The sequence below is a fragment of the Anopheles moucheti genome, chromosome 3 (assembly GCF_943734755.1).
Source record: "Anopheles moucheti chromosome 3, idAnoMoucSN_F20_07, whole genome shotgun sequence".
Taxonomy (NCBI): domain Eukaryota; kingdom Metazoa; phylum Arthropoda; class Insecta; order Diptera; family Culicidae; genus Anopheles; species Anopheles moucheti.
In genome coordinates this window covers 1,626,563-1,639,870 of record NC_069141.1, presented here as the reverse complement: position 1 = coordinate 1,639,870, position 13,308 = coordinate 1,626,563, and the positions used below count along the sequence as shown (strand labels likewise).

Here is a 13,308-nt window from a genome sequence, read left to right as displayed (position 1 = left end):
AGCTGGTTTTATACACGTTTTTGCCGGTTTCGCAACGGAACGGCATCAACGAGCAAAGGTCATCGGTCTAATGATTGGCTAAACCAGTACTAAACTCATTAGAAAACTATGAACTGAAAACTAGAAACTCCTTTAAAAAAACGATACCTAAAGTCAACGACTCTACTTACCGTCCAAAATGGGTGAGGCTTAATTTCCACGAAGAAATAATAAAACTAGGTATTTTAGGGATGGTTTAGCTTTGCTGCTTGGTCCGCTGTGTTAGTTTGAAGATGACTGAGCTTCCCATATACTGTAAATGAATCACGATCATTTCTCAAGTGCGAGAATTGATAATTGTTTGTTAAATGTGATATAATTAACTGCTACATCTGCTTCGAATCTGCTTGTTGGTTCAATTGCACTAAAGTTCTACACATTTGTACTAAAAATAACTTTCTCATGTGAGTGATTTTATTATTTACAGCTGTTATAATTAAAGCTTACCAAAACACATTTCGGTTTTACCAGTTTTCCTGTTATTATTGCTAAAATCAACGGAAAATTGATCTTCGTTACATTTCCACCAACAATACGTGCGCTTATAAAATATTTCCGTTTTGTCTAGTTGCTATCATTATTCGCATCTACTAGTTTGCCCTTTAACAACATCTCAGTTTTTGGCCATTCAATATGGAAGCCCTTTGTAGTAAAAAAGGCTTTTATTCCTCACGAATCCCCAACACAATTGGACTCTGCTTCGCAGAGAAGTGCTTCCATTGGTACACTCAGGACGGAAGAAAACCTAACGAAACACCAAACAAAGCCCTTTGACGGATGGACATAGCGCACAGTGCAGGAAAGCTTTGAAATTGAAAAGAAAAACCCACCCGCCATCCTCCCGGGGACCCCATCAAAGTCGGCCCGGACAAAAATGCGGGTTGCACAAGAAAAAACCCGGGATGGGGTCGGAAAATTGGAAGCTGGCAAGAAAGAATGATTTGCCATTTGGAAACATAAAAACGCCCGTTTGAATCATCGTGCCGACGAAGGTTGAGAAAAAAGGACGGGTAAGAAAACGAGACGGAAACTGCAAAGAAGAACTGGAAGCTTTTATGCTTACGGAACAATCTCTGCTTTTAGCAGAATGCGTCCATTTTTTTTCTTTCGCTCCCTCTTGGATTGCACTACCCTGCCATTTCCCAGCGATGCTCCTTTAATGACCACTCCGCTCAGTTCCTTTCCCTTCTTGAGACGTCCTCTGGCCGTAGTGGGGATGTTCTGTGTGAAAAGTGTTTTATTCCGATGCCTCACCCGGTTGCTCTGCTCTGTTCAAAATGAAGCCAGTCAAGTGTAACGATGGCTGTGCTGTTGGCGAATCAGAAACTCCTACTTCGAGCTCCCAACAAAAAAAGCACACACACACACACCACCGAAGACTTCAACAGCAATGGGGAATGATTATTATTCCATATATTTTTTTTCTATTCGTATCACCCGCACCCGTTTGGCCGCCATCATTGCATTGCCACAACGAATGAATGTATACTTTTATTTACATTTCTTCTTGTAAAGCACGTAAAAGCGTTGGGGAAATGGTCGTTACAATCCGCCGAAGCCGTTAGACAACGTCCCGTTTTGATTAATTAGCAAACGGAGCAAAAGGCACCTAGTAATGATGGTCGTCTGAAGTGCAAGTTTGTAAACCATATTTATAAATAAAATAAATAAATAATAAAAAAATAATATTTTTATAATTCTATTTTAAAACAATATGCACAATTTGTTTCATACAAAATCGAATCGTTTTCCATTCGATATTGTGCAATCAAAGATGTTTGAATTTATTTACCATCTTAAATATTTAAAATTCACAACGACCCTTTTGCTGCTCTTATAGAAGTATCATTGTTGCTAAAAATATGAAATTTATTATACTACATTTAATATTATTTTAAACCCATGCAGCTAAAGCAAACGTTTCTGCGTGGAGTAAACTTTTTGCTGTCTGCGCCAGCAAGACCTCTTGTTTGTCAAACAGCACCATCGGACGATAGAAGATGTTGAAAAAATGTTATTTTTAATTAAGAAAACCACCTTCCACATCCGCAACACCTCAACCATCCCGCTATGGGTTCAATTAAAGGACCAGTTATTTTCTTGCTTTCTGTTTTTTTGGTCTTGTCTAGTGTCCGCTGAGTTCAACCGATTTTTTCAACCTACTCGGTACCTTCAACGAGTCCACTCGAGGAACAGTTTTTTTCAAAGATTTTGTTCTTTTCTTTACTTTTTTGGAAAGAAAATCATATTTTCCTCAGCATCCATGTACACAGACACACGCTCGCACAAACGCTAAAGAAAACGCACACGGAAAAGTTGTTGACTCAAACATTGACGTCTGGTGCGAGAGATTTCGTTTCAAAAGCATCCACCCGAAGAAAAACGAAATGAAGAAAGAAATGGTCTCTTCAGTTTTTGCCCTGTCCTTTTTGTTGACATCTTCGGTGGACATCGCTTTCTCACGGGTACGCAAACGTTTTGTGCGAGCCAAAGCCAAGGAGCGAAACATTGTCCAGACGGTGCAAAACGATGGGAATGGGATCGGTGAGGCGAACTCGTGCAACGGACAAACGTTTTAATTTTTTGCCTAATTAAAAAATAACACAATTAAAACCTCATCATAGCCGTCGTTCGTGAGCAGGAAATAGGGAGATTGGGTGGGTTTGTTTGGTGGATGATAGGAAAGGAAGGAACACGTCTCTAGTGCGGACAGGACATTGGTCTGCCATGGTGTCTGTGTCTCGATGGAAAAGAACAAAATTCATCCTTTTCCCCTCTTTCACTCCAATCGCCCAGACTTTCGTGGGCCTGTACTGAAAGAAAACGATACTAAAGCACCTATATATTCTATACAGTTTGCTTGAATTCAGTTCAGTTTGTTGCTATTTACAAAACATAACTAAAAGAACTTGTAGTGTTTCGGTTCTAAGAATTTGTTGCGAAACAAACCCATTCAAATAACATTCGATAACCAGAAGCAGACCAACAATGTGTTTTACAGAATTTTAAGTCCGATGAATAAGACAATCGTTTTGAGTAAGTCAAATATTTTACATTGAACTAGATGTTTGGAGAAATGTAATTCTACCTAACCCGTTTTGTAAAACTCATCTCAGTGAACCAATGAAACACTACCAATTGATTGACTCAAATTACTTGCTTTTGGTCGTGGTTGGTTCGTTTGACGGCAAAGCTAATGAAAACAATTATTTGTTTTTAATTGTGCGCTAAGCATAGTGCAGTAATAAAAATGACCTCATCCAGCATCCAAACCATTTTACTTTTGGGGGTGGTTTCATTCTCATTACCTGGCCATTATCTGAACATCTTCATGCGGCGTGTGGAATTGGATCACATCTAAAAAAATCACCTACAGTTAACTTAATTACGACCACCCTTCCCGGCAAGAGAAGTAAAAGGCCACTTCGAGACGAAACACTGCACGGGAAGATTTAATTGAAGAAAACATGATTAATTCACGTGGCGTTGAGTACACGATTGGATTGAATTTTAGTTGCGTAGGGTTGATGCGTGGGGTGACGTTGAGTACTCTACCGTGCAATAATGGAATTTACAGTGGTCATCAGTCTGGTGGAAATAAAATGATTTTATTTACTTAAACTTGTTTTAGCTTCCCCCTGCTACGGATTCGTTGTTCCTTTCCTGCAGACTGGTACCATGATAGAGCACTTCCATTTTCAGATGATGATACTAAACGATCGTTTTCTTGCACTTCAGTAGGCACGTGATAAACGGTTACTGGTAACTAATTTTAATTTAACAATTCTTTCGACTTTTATGTGCATTTCGAAAATTTAAATGCTGGCTACTTTTTAGATATTGGTATAAAGTACTTGAAATTTTGATATCTAAATTTAAAGGAAGTGATTTTGTTAGTATACTTTCCCCCCCCTAAAACTTCCCTATATAATATAAAATATTTATATGGATTTTTTTAACCGCTTACCACTTTTTTCTAACAAAATTTCTTTCGTGAAAATCTGAATATTACTCATTCTTTCGTAAATACCTTATAAAACCCTTGCCGTAATGTTGTCACTCTATGCTGTATATAGCTACATATGTATAAAACAGTGTTGTGAGTGATAAACCATTTAGGCGAGGCTTAAACTATCAATCTATGGCCAATTAATACGATAAAGATCTAGCTAACAATGACCACGCACTACTCTCGGTGAACATAAACGGAACGGCGAATAAAAGTATGCTAGTTCGAACGAGTTGACCGAACTGACTACACATTCTGTCATCGGTCGTTTAGTGCGGTACAAAGTTTACCATAAACCGGATCGCTTCTAATCTTCTGCCTCTTTATTCAGAGATTTAAACCCTTCCGTTTAATGCAATCGGCACACACTGCACACCCGCATGCAAGCGGACCACCATCATTCTTTCAACCTTCGCAACAACCTTCGAACCGGTCTGCAAGGAACGCTCCAAGTTTTCTGGACCAGTGAGTGACAGCGTTAAAAATAAAAGCTTCATCCGTGTGCACAGTACAACAATGGATAAGAGACCACCTTCCACTTTCGCTTTGTGTTGTACCACTTAACGCTCTGAACCAATAGGTTTAAACGATCTGGCGTTCTACTTTTTTTTTTTCTACGCCCAGTTTGTGCTTTTGAAATCTAAATAAAGGTACAGAAAAGTCCTGATGCTGGAAACAACATACAACAAAAAAAATCATATCGAAAACTTTTCTCCTTCCTTCGAAAGGTTGTAGCAGCTTCGACGCTTGGTGGCGGGAAAGTGTTGAAAACCGTCCCGAGTGTCCGTCGTCAAGTGCATTTTCTCTACGTCCACCTTTGAACCGTTGCTTTTCTTTACCGCCATATCCGATTTTCCTAGGTTCCGTATTCCATTTTTTGTTTCTTTGCATCGCTCCACTCTGAGCTGCACACCACGTCAACAGCAACTTTTCTTGAGCTGGGCAAACGACAGCTACCCGAAAGATGTCCCGGACCCGGGGTTTTGCTATAGTTGTTGTATTTTTCCTATTTTTCTACTATTTTCGTTTTCTCAAAGTTTTGTACTTCTTTTTTTTCGTGAGTAATTTATTTTTTACTATGAGAAATAAATTAATTTTTCTCCTTTACTTACCCCCTACACCGGTTCGCGCACTTTGCATTTTAAAATCTTTCCATCTTGCTGGTCTATGGTGCTGGTGCTCCGCCCTACTCCGCGTCTCCGCGTTGCACACAAAGTAAGTGCGAATGGGAATGAAAATGTGGAAATTAATACAAACTGCCCCGGTGTACTGCGCGTTTCACCTCGCTCACAGGCTTGCGTCCCGAGAATACTGGCCATCCGAAAGGTGACTGATAGCACGCAACGAAGGAGCGGGAATGGAACCGGTCCGACAGCACTCACCGGGAGTCGGTGGTGGTGAAAAATGGGCAAAGAAAAACGATGTACACTCTACACCCCCGGTACTGGCCGGTACGCTTCAGTGCCTGGACACAAAGGACGTTGAATGGAAAAATGAGGCAAAACTTTCAACTCCTTCTCAGCCGATGGTGACATCAGCTTCCACTGTCATTATCGTACTTTTCATTGCTCAGCTCGATTGCTTAGTAAGAAAATGGAGAGCCGGCATTGCTGTTTCGCCGAGTGGTTGGGCCAGCAATGGGATGAGGAGATGGCAATATTTATTGCTAAAATAACATTTTACCGACGAACGCAATAGGATGTTTCCATTCCGAAAAGCATTACCCACGGTCGGTTGAAAGCTTGGGGTGGAGGGTTGAGATCCAGATGAAAGCAGGCACCAGTGCGATGCTTCTTTTACAGTTGCTAAATCATTGCAAATGATGAAAGCTCTCAGAAGTCATTTTTTTGGATTTAAATAGAGTGGATGGTTCTTTTTTGGGGTGAACTTCTTTGCATTTGTGCACGCGGCGTGATGATTGTGATTGATATTGGCATTATTGTCCATTGTGATTCAATGGTGACTTATTTAATTGCTCTAACTTCTTACGATTTTAATCTTCTGGGTTTTTAGTACATTTTAGCAAAACGGAGCTTTTTTACATAAAATATATTTTTAGAATTATGTTGTAGAGTAACTATTCACAAAGTTTATGTATAAAAATAAAATAAATAGAAATAATGGTTGTCGATACAACCATTATTTCTTAAATTATGCATACGAACAATTCTATTCAAGCGTCGAACCAAAAGTGTTTTTTTTTTCAGTCCTATACTTTACAATTTAAAAAAAAGATCTGTTTACAAAGAAACTGAGGTAATTGATAAGCTGCAATAATTATATTTTTTCCTTCCAATTTTTGTCTGAGAGATGGCGATTAAAAGGACGACAGTTTTATTCTTTTGTGTTTGAAAACCAATTATGCGTTCGATGGCACCTTTTATTTTCGCCATTGAACATTATCTCTCTCCTTCTCGTTCTTTTCCTACGGTTAAATGCCCTCTATTCAGCGTGCTTTAATTAAGAATTGTGTAAAAAATAGCTGTATAAACTGTGAAAGGATATTGAATCAAGCGAACTACCCGAGAATTCTTCTACTACAAACAACACAAGCGAACAGCAAAGAAATAAATAACACTGACGGTTCGCTGATGTAGGCTTCTCTTGAAAAACGACTCAAACAAGAACATGAAGATGAAATTTGAATAAAAAACGACACAAAATAAAACCAATGACAGGGTAAACGTTCTGATATATCTTGCGCAAACGGAAGGACATAAAGCTTGCAGTAAACTGTAGCAAAATATCGTACACTTTTGTTATTTAAACAACTTTTTTATCTGACAGCCTTTTTCGCTACGTTGCCTCTCTCGGTGCTACTGTTGTTGGCATTTTTTCTGTTTGCAAGTCGTTTCTTTTGGCTGGCCCCAAAGACGTCCCTTGGTCCACGACCAACCAAAGGAAGCGTCCGAGACTGCTATCAAGCAGTCTGTTTTTTTTTTTATTTGTGTTTCTTTTCGTAAAATACTCTTTTTTGCTGGTGATATCTTTAGTCTGTTTTCCCTTTTACCATCTCTTCCCTGAGCATATCCTAGCAAATGGTTTGCCTTTTTTTCGCTTCCTTTCGTAGCAGTTTGCTCCATGCAAGAATCCGGTCGAAGTTTTTCCTTACTTCAAATTCATTTTCTCCCCTCTCTGCAACCCGTTTTGTTCCACCGGCTCACTGGCAGAAGCTTTCGGGCCAGCACAGCTATGCTAGTTTATTTTTTCCTTTAAGAGTAGAAGAGAATAAAAAAGGAAAACACCCCACCTCGAAACCAAAAACAGCTCGAATGTCTTCCTCCGTTTCGTTTCAATTTTCATTCTCGAGCGCAAATTTTCGCCCTCGGACGGGAAGCGAACAAACAAAATGGAGATGAACGCCACGAAACCTTTTCACACTCGCCCCAAACCGGGAATGGAGGAAAAACAAAGTCCACTGTTCCGTACCGCTTTCCACTGGGACTGCCACAATACCGGGCGTCGGCATCCGTCGTAATTGTATCTGTGTGGAGCTTTTTTCTCACTCTCGTTTTAAACCCTTCTGGAGTGGGTTTCATTCAATTTGTTCGTTTTGCTTTTTTCGTTGCCGTAGCCCTGCGTTTTATTTTCTCCTCCCGCTTTTTTATCCCACGCCAGTGCCGGGTCTTCAAATCGTTGACCGTACGAGCGTCAGAGCAAGACAGCGGACACGCGATGGTACGATGGAAATTATAGCTTTGGAATATTTTAAAATTTTCTTAATTACGATGTACACTGCGAGCGGCGCCGGTCCGGGGGATGGAAACTTGCTTTTTGTGCATTAAAAGCGTCCAAGCGTCTGTTGTGTATCTTTTTCCCACTCGGGGAAAATCCGGAAAATGTCTTACGGGTCGAGTTGTTCGCATCTCGTCCTCTAGGTGGCATTATGCGAGCATCATTTGCGTGTATGCTGAATCGCGGGACGTGGAAAAGAGTGTAGCTGGTAAAAGATGTGTAAAGCTGTAAAGCTACACACGGTACAGTAATCGAGAACTGAACCAGGGGTAACAGACTCTGCATCATTCGTACGTATTTCCGTACAGCATTGGGGAGAAAATTAAAATAACATAAAGGACGGGTGCATATTTGCACAAAAAATGCCATCGTCATGGCGTGGCTAACGAAGATAAGGAGTTACATTTCCGGAAATAGCAAACATTTACTCTTTCGCTATCACTACAGTGTATAAATTCTTGCAAAAGTAAAAACATTGCAAATAATTATGCTTCACTTTTTTTTATTCCAGCAGTCATAAACAACTGGGCGTCTCCATGAGTTGTACTAAAGCACCAAGCGCCTCCTTTTCAGTTTATTCAAAAACAGCAAACGTTTTCTGTTTTTGATGTTTCAAAATCTGTTTTTATTACGTTTCATTTTGTTATTGTCCAATCGAATAGAATAATTTTCACAGTACAAACACATCAATGATCGGGATTTCGCCACTACCGTTGGAATGCTCACGTTTGATGTAGTTTTAGAACAACAACTAAACAGCGCTTTGATTCTGACAAAACGGCCTTTATCCGTTTTATTACCGATAGTGTGGGTTAGTTTTCGATTTTTCCTATTGATTAAAACCAACACAAAAAACACGGCACCGTTCGCCATGTGTTCGAAATACGAAAACAAACCGCCACCGTTTTCGCAAACCGCGGGCAAACGAAAACAATTAGAACGAGCCACCAAAGGGATGTCCGGGAACCTACGTACGATGATGCATACCGAGCGTCTGTTGTCCCATTCCACGGTACCTTCGCTACAACAGCTATGCTTTATGCGTACTGCTGTTTAGATATCCCGCCACCCATGGTAGCCATTGTATTGAAGTGAAAATTAGATTTTAAATAAAAAACTCTCATAGAATCACATACACATACAAGCAGCTATATATTTTCCGTCCACTAAACAACGCGCTTTAGATACCGAAGTGCTACACAAACATGAAGGGAAAAACCTACACGTTTATACCAGTCAAATGGTCCGCTAGCCGATTGCAATAATACACGTTAGCTCGAACCAGTTCTAGCTTCGTTTTCGATGGCTTCCGTACCATCTAGCACTGGCAAGCTAGCGCGAGTAAAGGAAAAATCCCGGGACACTCGGTATCAGTTGCTTTCCCGGGGCTAGAAGCACATAGATTTTATTTATATTCATTCTCGATGATAAATTATAAACTCTGCTTCGTTCGAACACATACCTCGTTTCAATTAAACCATTCTATAGATATTTGGACATGTTTAGATACATGTACGGCACTGGTCAAAGATTAAAAATTGAAACGTATCTCTTGCATTAGATTCATTGAGGAAAAATTGTTTTGTCGCATCGTACCCTTCAAATTTGTTTATGTTGAAATTTTTTAATCCGTTTAATAATAAATTTTACATTTTGTTCACCTGTTTGCATATTCTTGAAATATTTGTTTGCTTCCAATTTTACAAAATTTATTGTAATTAGTAAGGACAATATATTTAAAATAATTTTTGTCATGAAAAATATTTATGACAAAACGGTTCCACTTTCATTAGTGGTCATAATAACTACATACGTGACCATTTGACTGTAGCTGTTCGATAGTGTATATGAACAGATCCCCAAGCTATTGATGGTAACCATGACGACGAGGATGATGATGATAATATTAAATGTAATTGCTGCAACAAATTCTATTTCATATATAACTGGGTGTTTGATGTGCGCCTGGCCTCGTGTGCGTGTACGCGTACTAATATTTATTGATGTCCGATCGGATGAGGCATAGATCTAACCCCTAATGCCGCTTCAATCGGTTCATGCCAAACAACTTTTCTTCCTGCCTTCCGCCAAATAGACGCCCCCTTTCGGCAAAGTGTTTTGTACGCGTTGTTTTTCCAAAGTGAACTTATGATGGTTGCCTGCGCTCATTAGCTCGTAAAACTATAAGCCTATAAAGCAGCGTCACATACGAACACACGCACAGCATACAGTGTAGCTAAACGCTCCGATCCACACATGCACACGCGTACAAATGCAATGCCCACACCGCAGAGGAATGAAGGTCCGTTCCCCCACCCAATTCTCGCTCTCTTTCTGATGCTCTTTTTCGTCCTTTTCCAATTACCGTTTTCCTGTTTCGAGCCTACTTCCGAGCGATTCGGTACAATATAACGTATCTACTTGAACGCAATGCACGAGCCGTACGCACTATCCATCCACACCTAGTTACTCTCTTCCTGCGTCGACGTCAGAATGCGCTTGCACTCGTTTATTTACAATGCGTGACAATTTTGTTTTCTCGTTTGTCGTACTGCGGAAAATTTTTATTTAAAAAATAATATAACCAATAGATCAGACACTATAAAAAAAATTCTAAGTTGAGTTACATCGTCGTTGATCGTCGCTGTAGCTGGTCCTCCGTTTTCTTACCACACATACGAGCCAAATGCCTACTGAGCATCTTTCTCTCGAACACGGTTAATAATCTTTCATCAGTGTCCTACTATCTACATGTCTCAGTCACCAATGTGAGTTAGTTCAACACAATCACACAACCTAACGTGTATCTCAAAATCATTGCATCCGTCCGATCCTAGACAGTTAATTCATAAAAAGATGTCAAATCTCTCAAGCAGAGTAGAAATCTCTCAAGCTCAACAGAATAACCCTTGAGATATAATTTATTTAGAACCAAAGTATATACGATCCAACATTTTGTTGCTCTTTTTGAGTATTTATTTACTAACTTTTCATTATAATAGATAATCATCAAATACTTTCCTGAAATGAAATAAACTCTTATTGGAGTCTATTTTCGTTACCTTAGACAGACAAATAGTGGAAGACTCAAACGCTTATGTAGTACAAAAAATCTGTGCATGTTTAGAATTATAAATCTCAAAGCTCATAATATGGGCACAAGGGTGTACAGCACTGTAAACACATGTTGATTGGATTTTGCCTACGCAACACTATCACACCACTATCGTCACCGATTTCTCTGACAGGAGGAAAGATCGAACGGGCATTACACTTCCATTCCCATTACGCCGTCCCTGCCACAAGGAATTGTGTCCTTCACATTCAATATACACACATACACCGAAGTGCCCAGTGTGCCGATTTCGCGCACGTTTGTAGAGCGTGGTGGAAAACGCGCGGCTCACATGCAGCCCGCGTGATAGTTGCGCCATGTCAAACTAACTTCTCTCCTTCTCCATCACACTTAGCAGCACACACACACACACAAACACACACAACCACACTGGATGGTGACGTCGTGCGACCGTTATTATTATTTTAAGGACGAATGCGACTATCCACCACTACAAACGGACGCTCAAAACTAACACCACGGTACCGGCGGACGGTAGTGGGCGCCAGATTCCGTGTGTCGGTGTAGGATGTGTACGTGTGTCTCGGCCCCGTAGTGCAAGGCATGGAGGCATGAAGAAAACCATCGCATGAACGCTTTCCTCCCCAGGCTTTCGGGGAACGGTTCTCGCCAGGTTTCGCCGTGTCGACGTCGCGCGGTTTGGAGCAATTGAAAGTTGTTTAAAAAAGTTGTTTAAAAAAAGACACCAGCGAAAGCGGGCGAGAAAACGTTGTTTAAAAAAGACGACGCTACCACGGGATGCCGCGAGACGAGAAGCGATGTTCGCAGACTTCCCTCCGGGTTTGCGACTCGACACACGCTACATGCACGGGCATGAGTCCGACTAGAAACTGTTCCATACAAACAATCTTACACACGGTAGAGTTAGAGCACGGTTTGAATCGAACGGATCGGGAGCTCTTTAAAACTATTACCTCGAGTTCATTTGAGAAAGGATTGTGAATATCCTAGTGGGATTCGCTTGATTGGTGTCCTTGTGCATTTGGTTGAACCAGTTGCAGGGCATGCTGCACTAGATGATTTTCCCCTGGACAATGGAAAAGGTCAACAGTTATCCAGCATGTACCTGGTGAGAAACCAGAATAGAATAAAAAAAATATTGTTGGGTTTGAAGAAAACACACCCAACCATAACTCAATCACGACGATAACCTGTATTCAATTGCAATGAGGGTACTATCGGGCAGCATACTTTCTTACCCACATGCCTCTGCTTTATTCGTTTAAAATATCTTCAACTCAGAACCGAACCATTTTCTCCAAAGGAAATTCCTCGCCACTACCTCAAGCTTGCACGTGATTCCCTAGAATTTTGATGACTAAAGGGTGTCTTCTAGCACTCGGGAATTTCTTAAAGTAAAAACGACTTTTCTTAAGATAATTTGCTGACAATGATGCTGAATTGAATTGATGTGTATTACCTTTACCATCTACCTGTTGTATCTGAATAGTATTTATCGTTATATTTTCTTCCCGTAAGAGGGCGATTGGTGTACAACGCGTAAAGTACAAAACCTTAAAGTATGCAATATAAATATTTAAGTGTTTTAAATAAAGCTAAGCAGTCTCCTCATGTTGAGAGGACTATGGAGCAATGTGTTGAGTGCTTTATCATTTTATTTTTCTTTTTCTAATTAGCGTGAATTCTCTATAGCTTATTAGATAATATACACTATAGAAATGTATGTAATAAAACAGTCCAATGTTAACTCAAACGCTGCATGAATGAAGCGTCGATTTATATCTTTATAGAATCAACAGCCTTTGTTCTAATGAAACATTACATGTAATTATTCTACACTTGCATTATATAGATTTTTTGTTAATCATTTTATACAATCGAAAAACAATATCTTGACCAATCACTTAACACTACCAGTAAGTGTTCTACCCTTTAGTCACCTTTTAGCAATGGGGGATTAAAATTTTGCGCATAAGTTGTTGCTAAAAAAAAACAAGTACACCTCCAAACCAAGCGCCAATCACACATCGCGCAGGACCGATATTTGGGATTTTGAGATGAAAAAATTTACACTTCATTGAAAAAAAATACCGATGGTCACTCCAATCCTGATGTACTGCGTGATGAGAGAGATAAATGATAGTAACTGTGGAAAAACAAAAACATCCCCGGGTTCAAGACCGTTTGTCCACAAAGGACGACTACAAAGGCCCGTGAACAAACCAACAACTAAAAAAAATCCCCACTTCCTGATGGGAAAAGTGGGCGTACATTTTTTTTTTTTGCTTTGCGTTCGTTCCATTTCGTTATTTTCATAGCTGGTGCCATCGTGAATGGGGCTGCTGGATGCAGGCCTATCTTTATCTCGTACTGTCCACCGTGCTGTCGGCAATATTAAGGGTACGGTACTCACGAATCACGGTACGCG

The 13,308-nt window shown here is 40.1% G+C and overlaps 1 protein-coding gene across 1 annotated transcript in view; it reads left to right on the top strand.

Annotated features, from left to right (window-relative positions):
* LOC128303468 (uncharacterized) overlaps nt 1-13,308 on the top strand; it is a 44,497-nt gene that overhangs the window by 18,691 nt on the left and 12,498 nt on the right. The window lies entirely within an intron of this gene.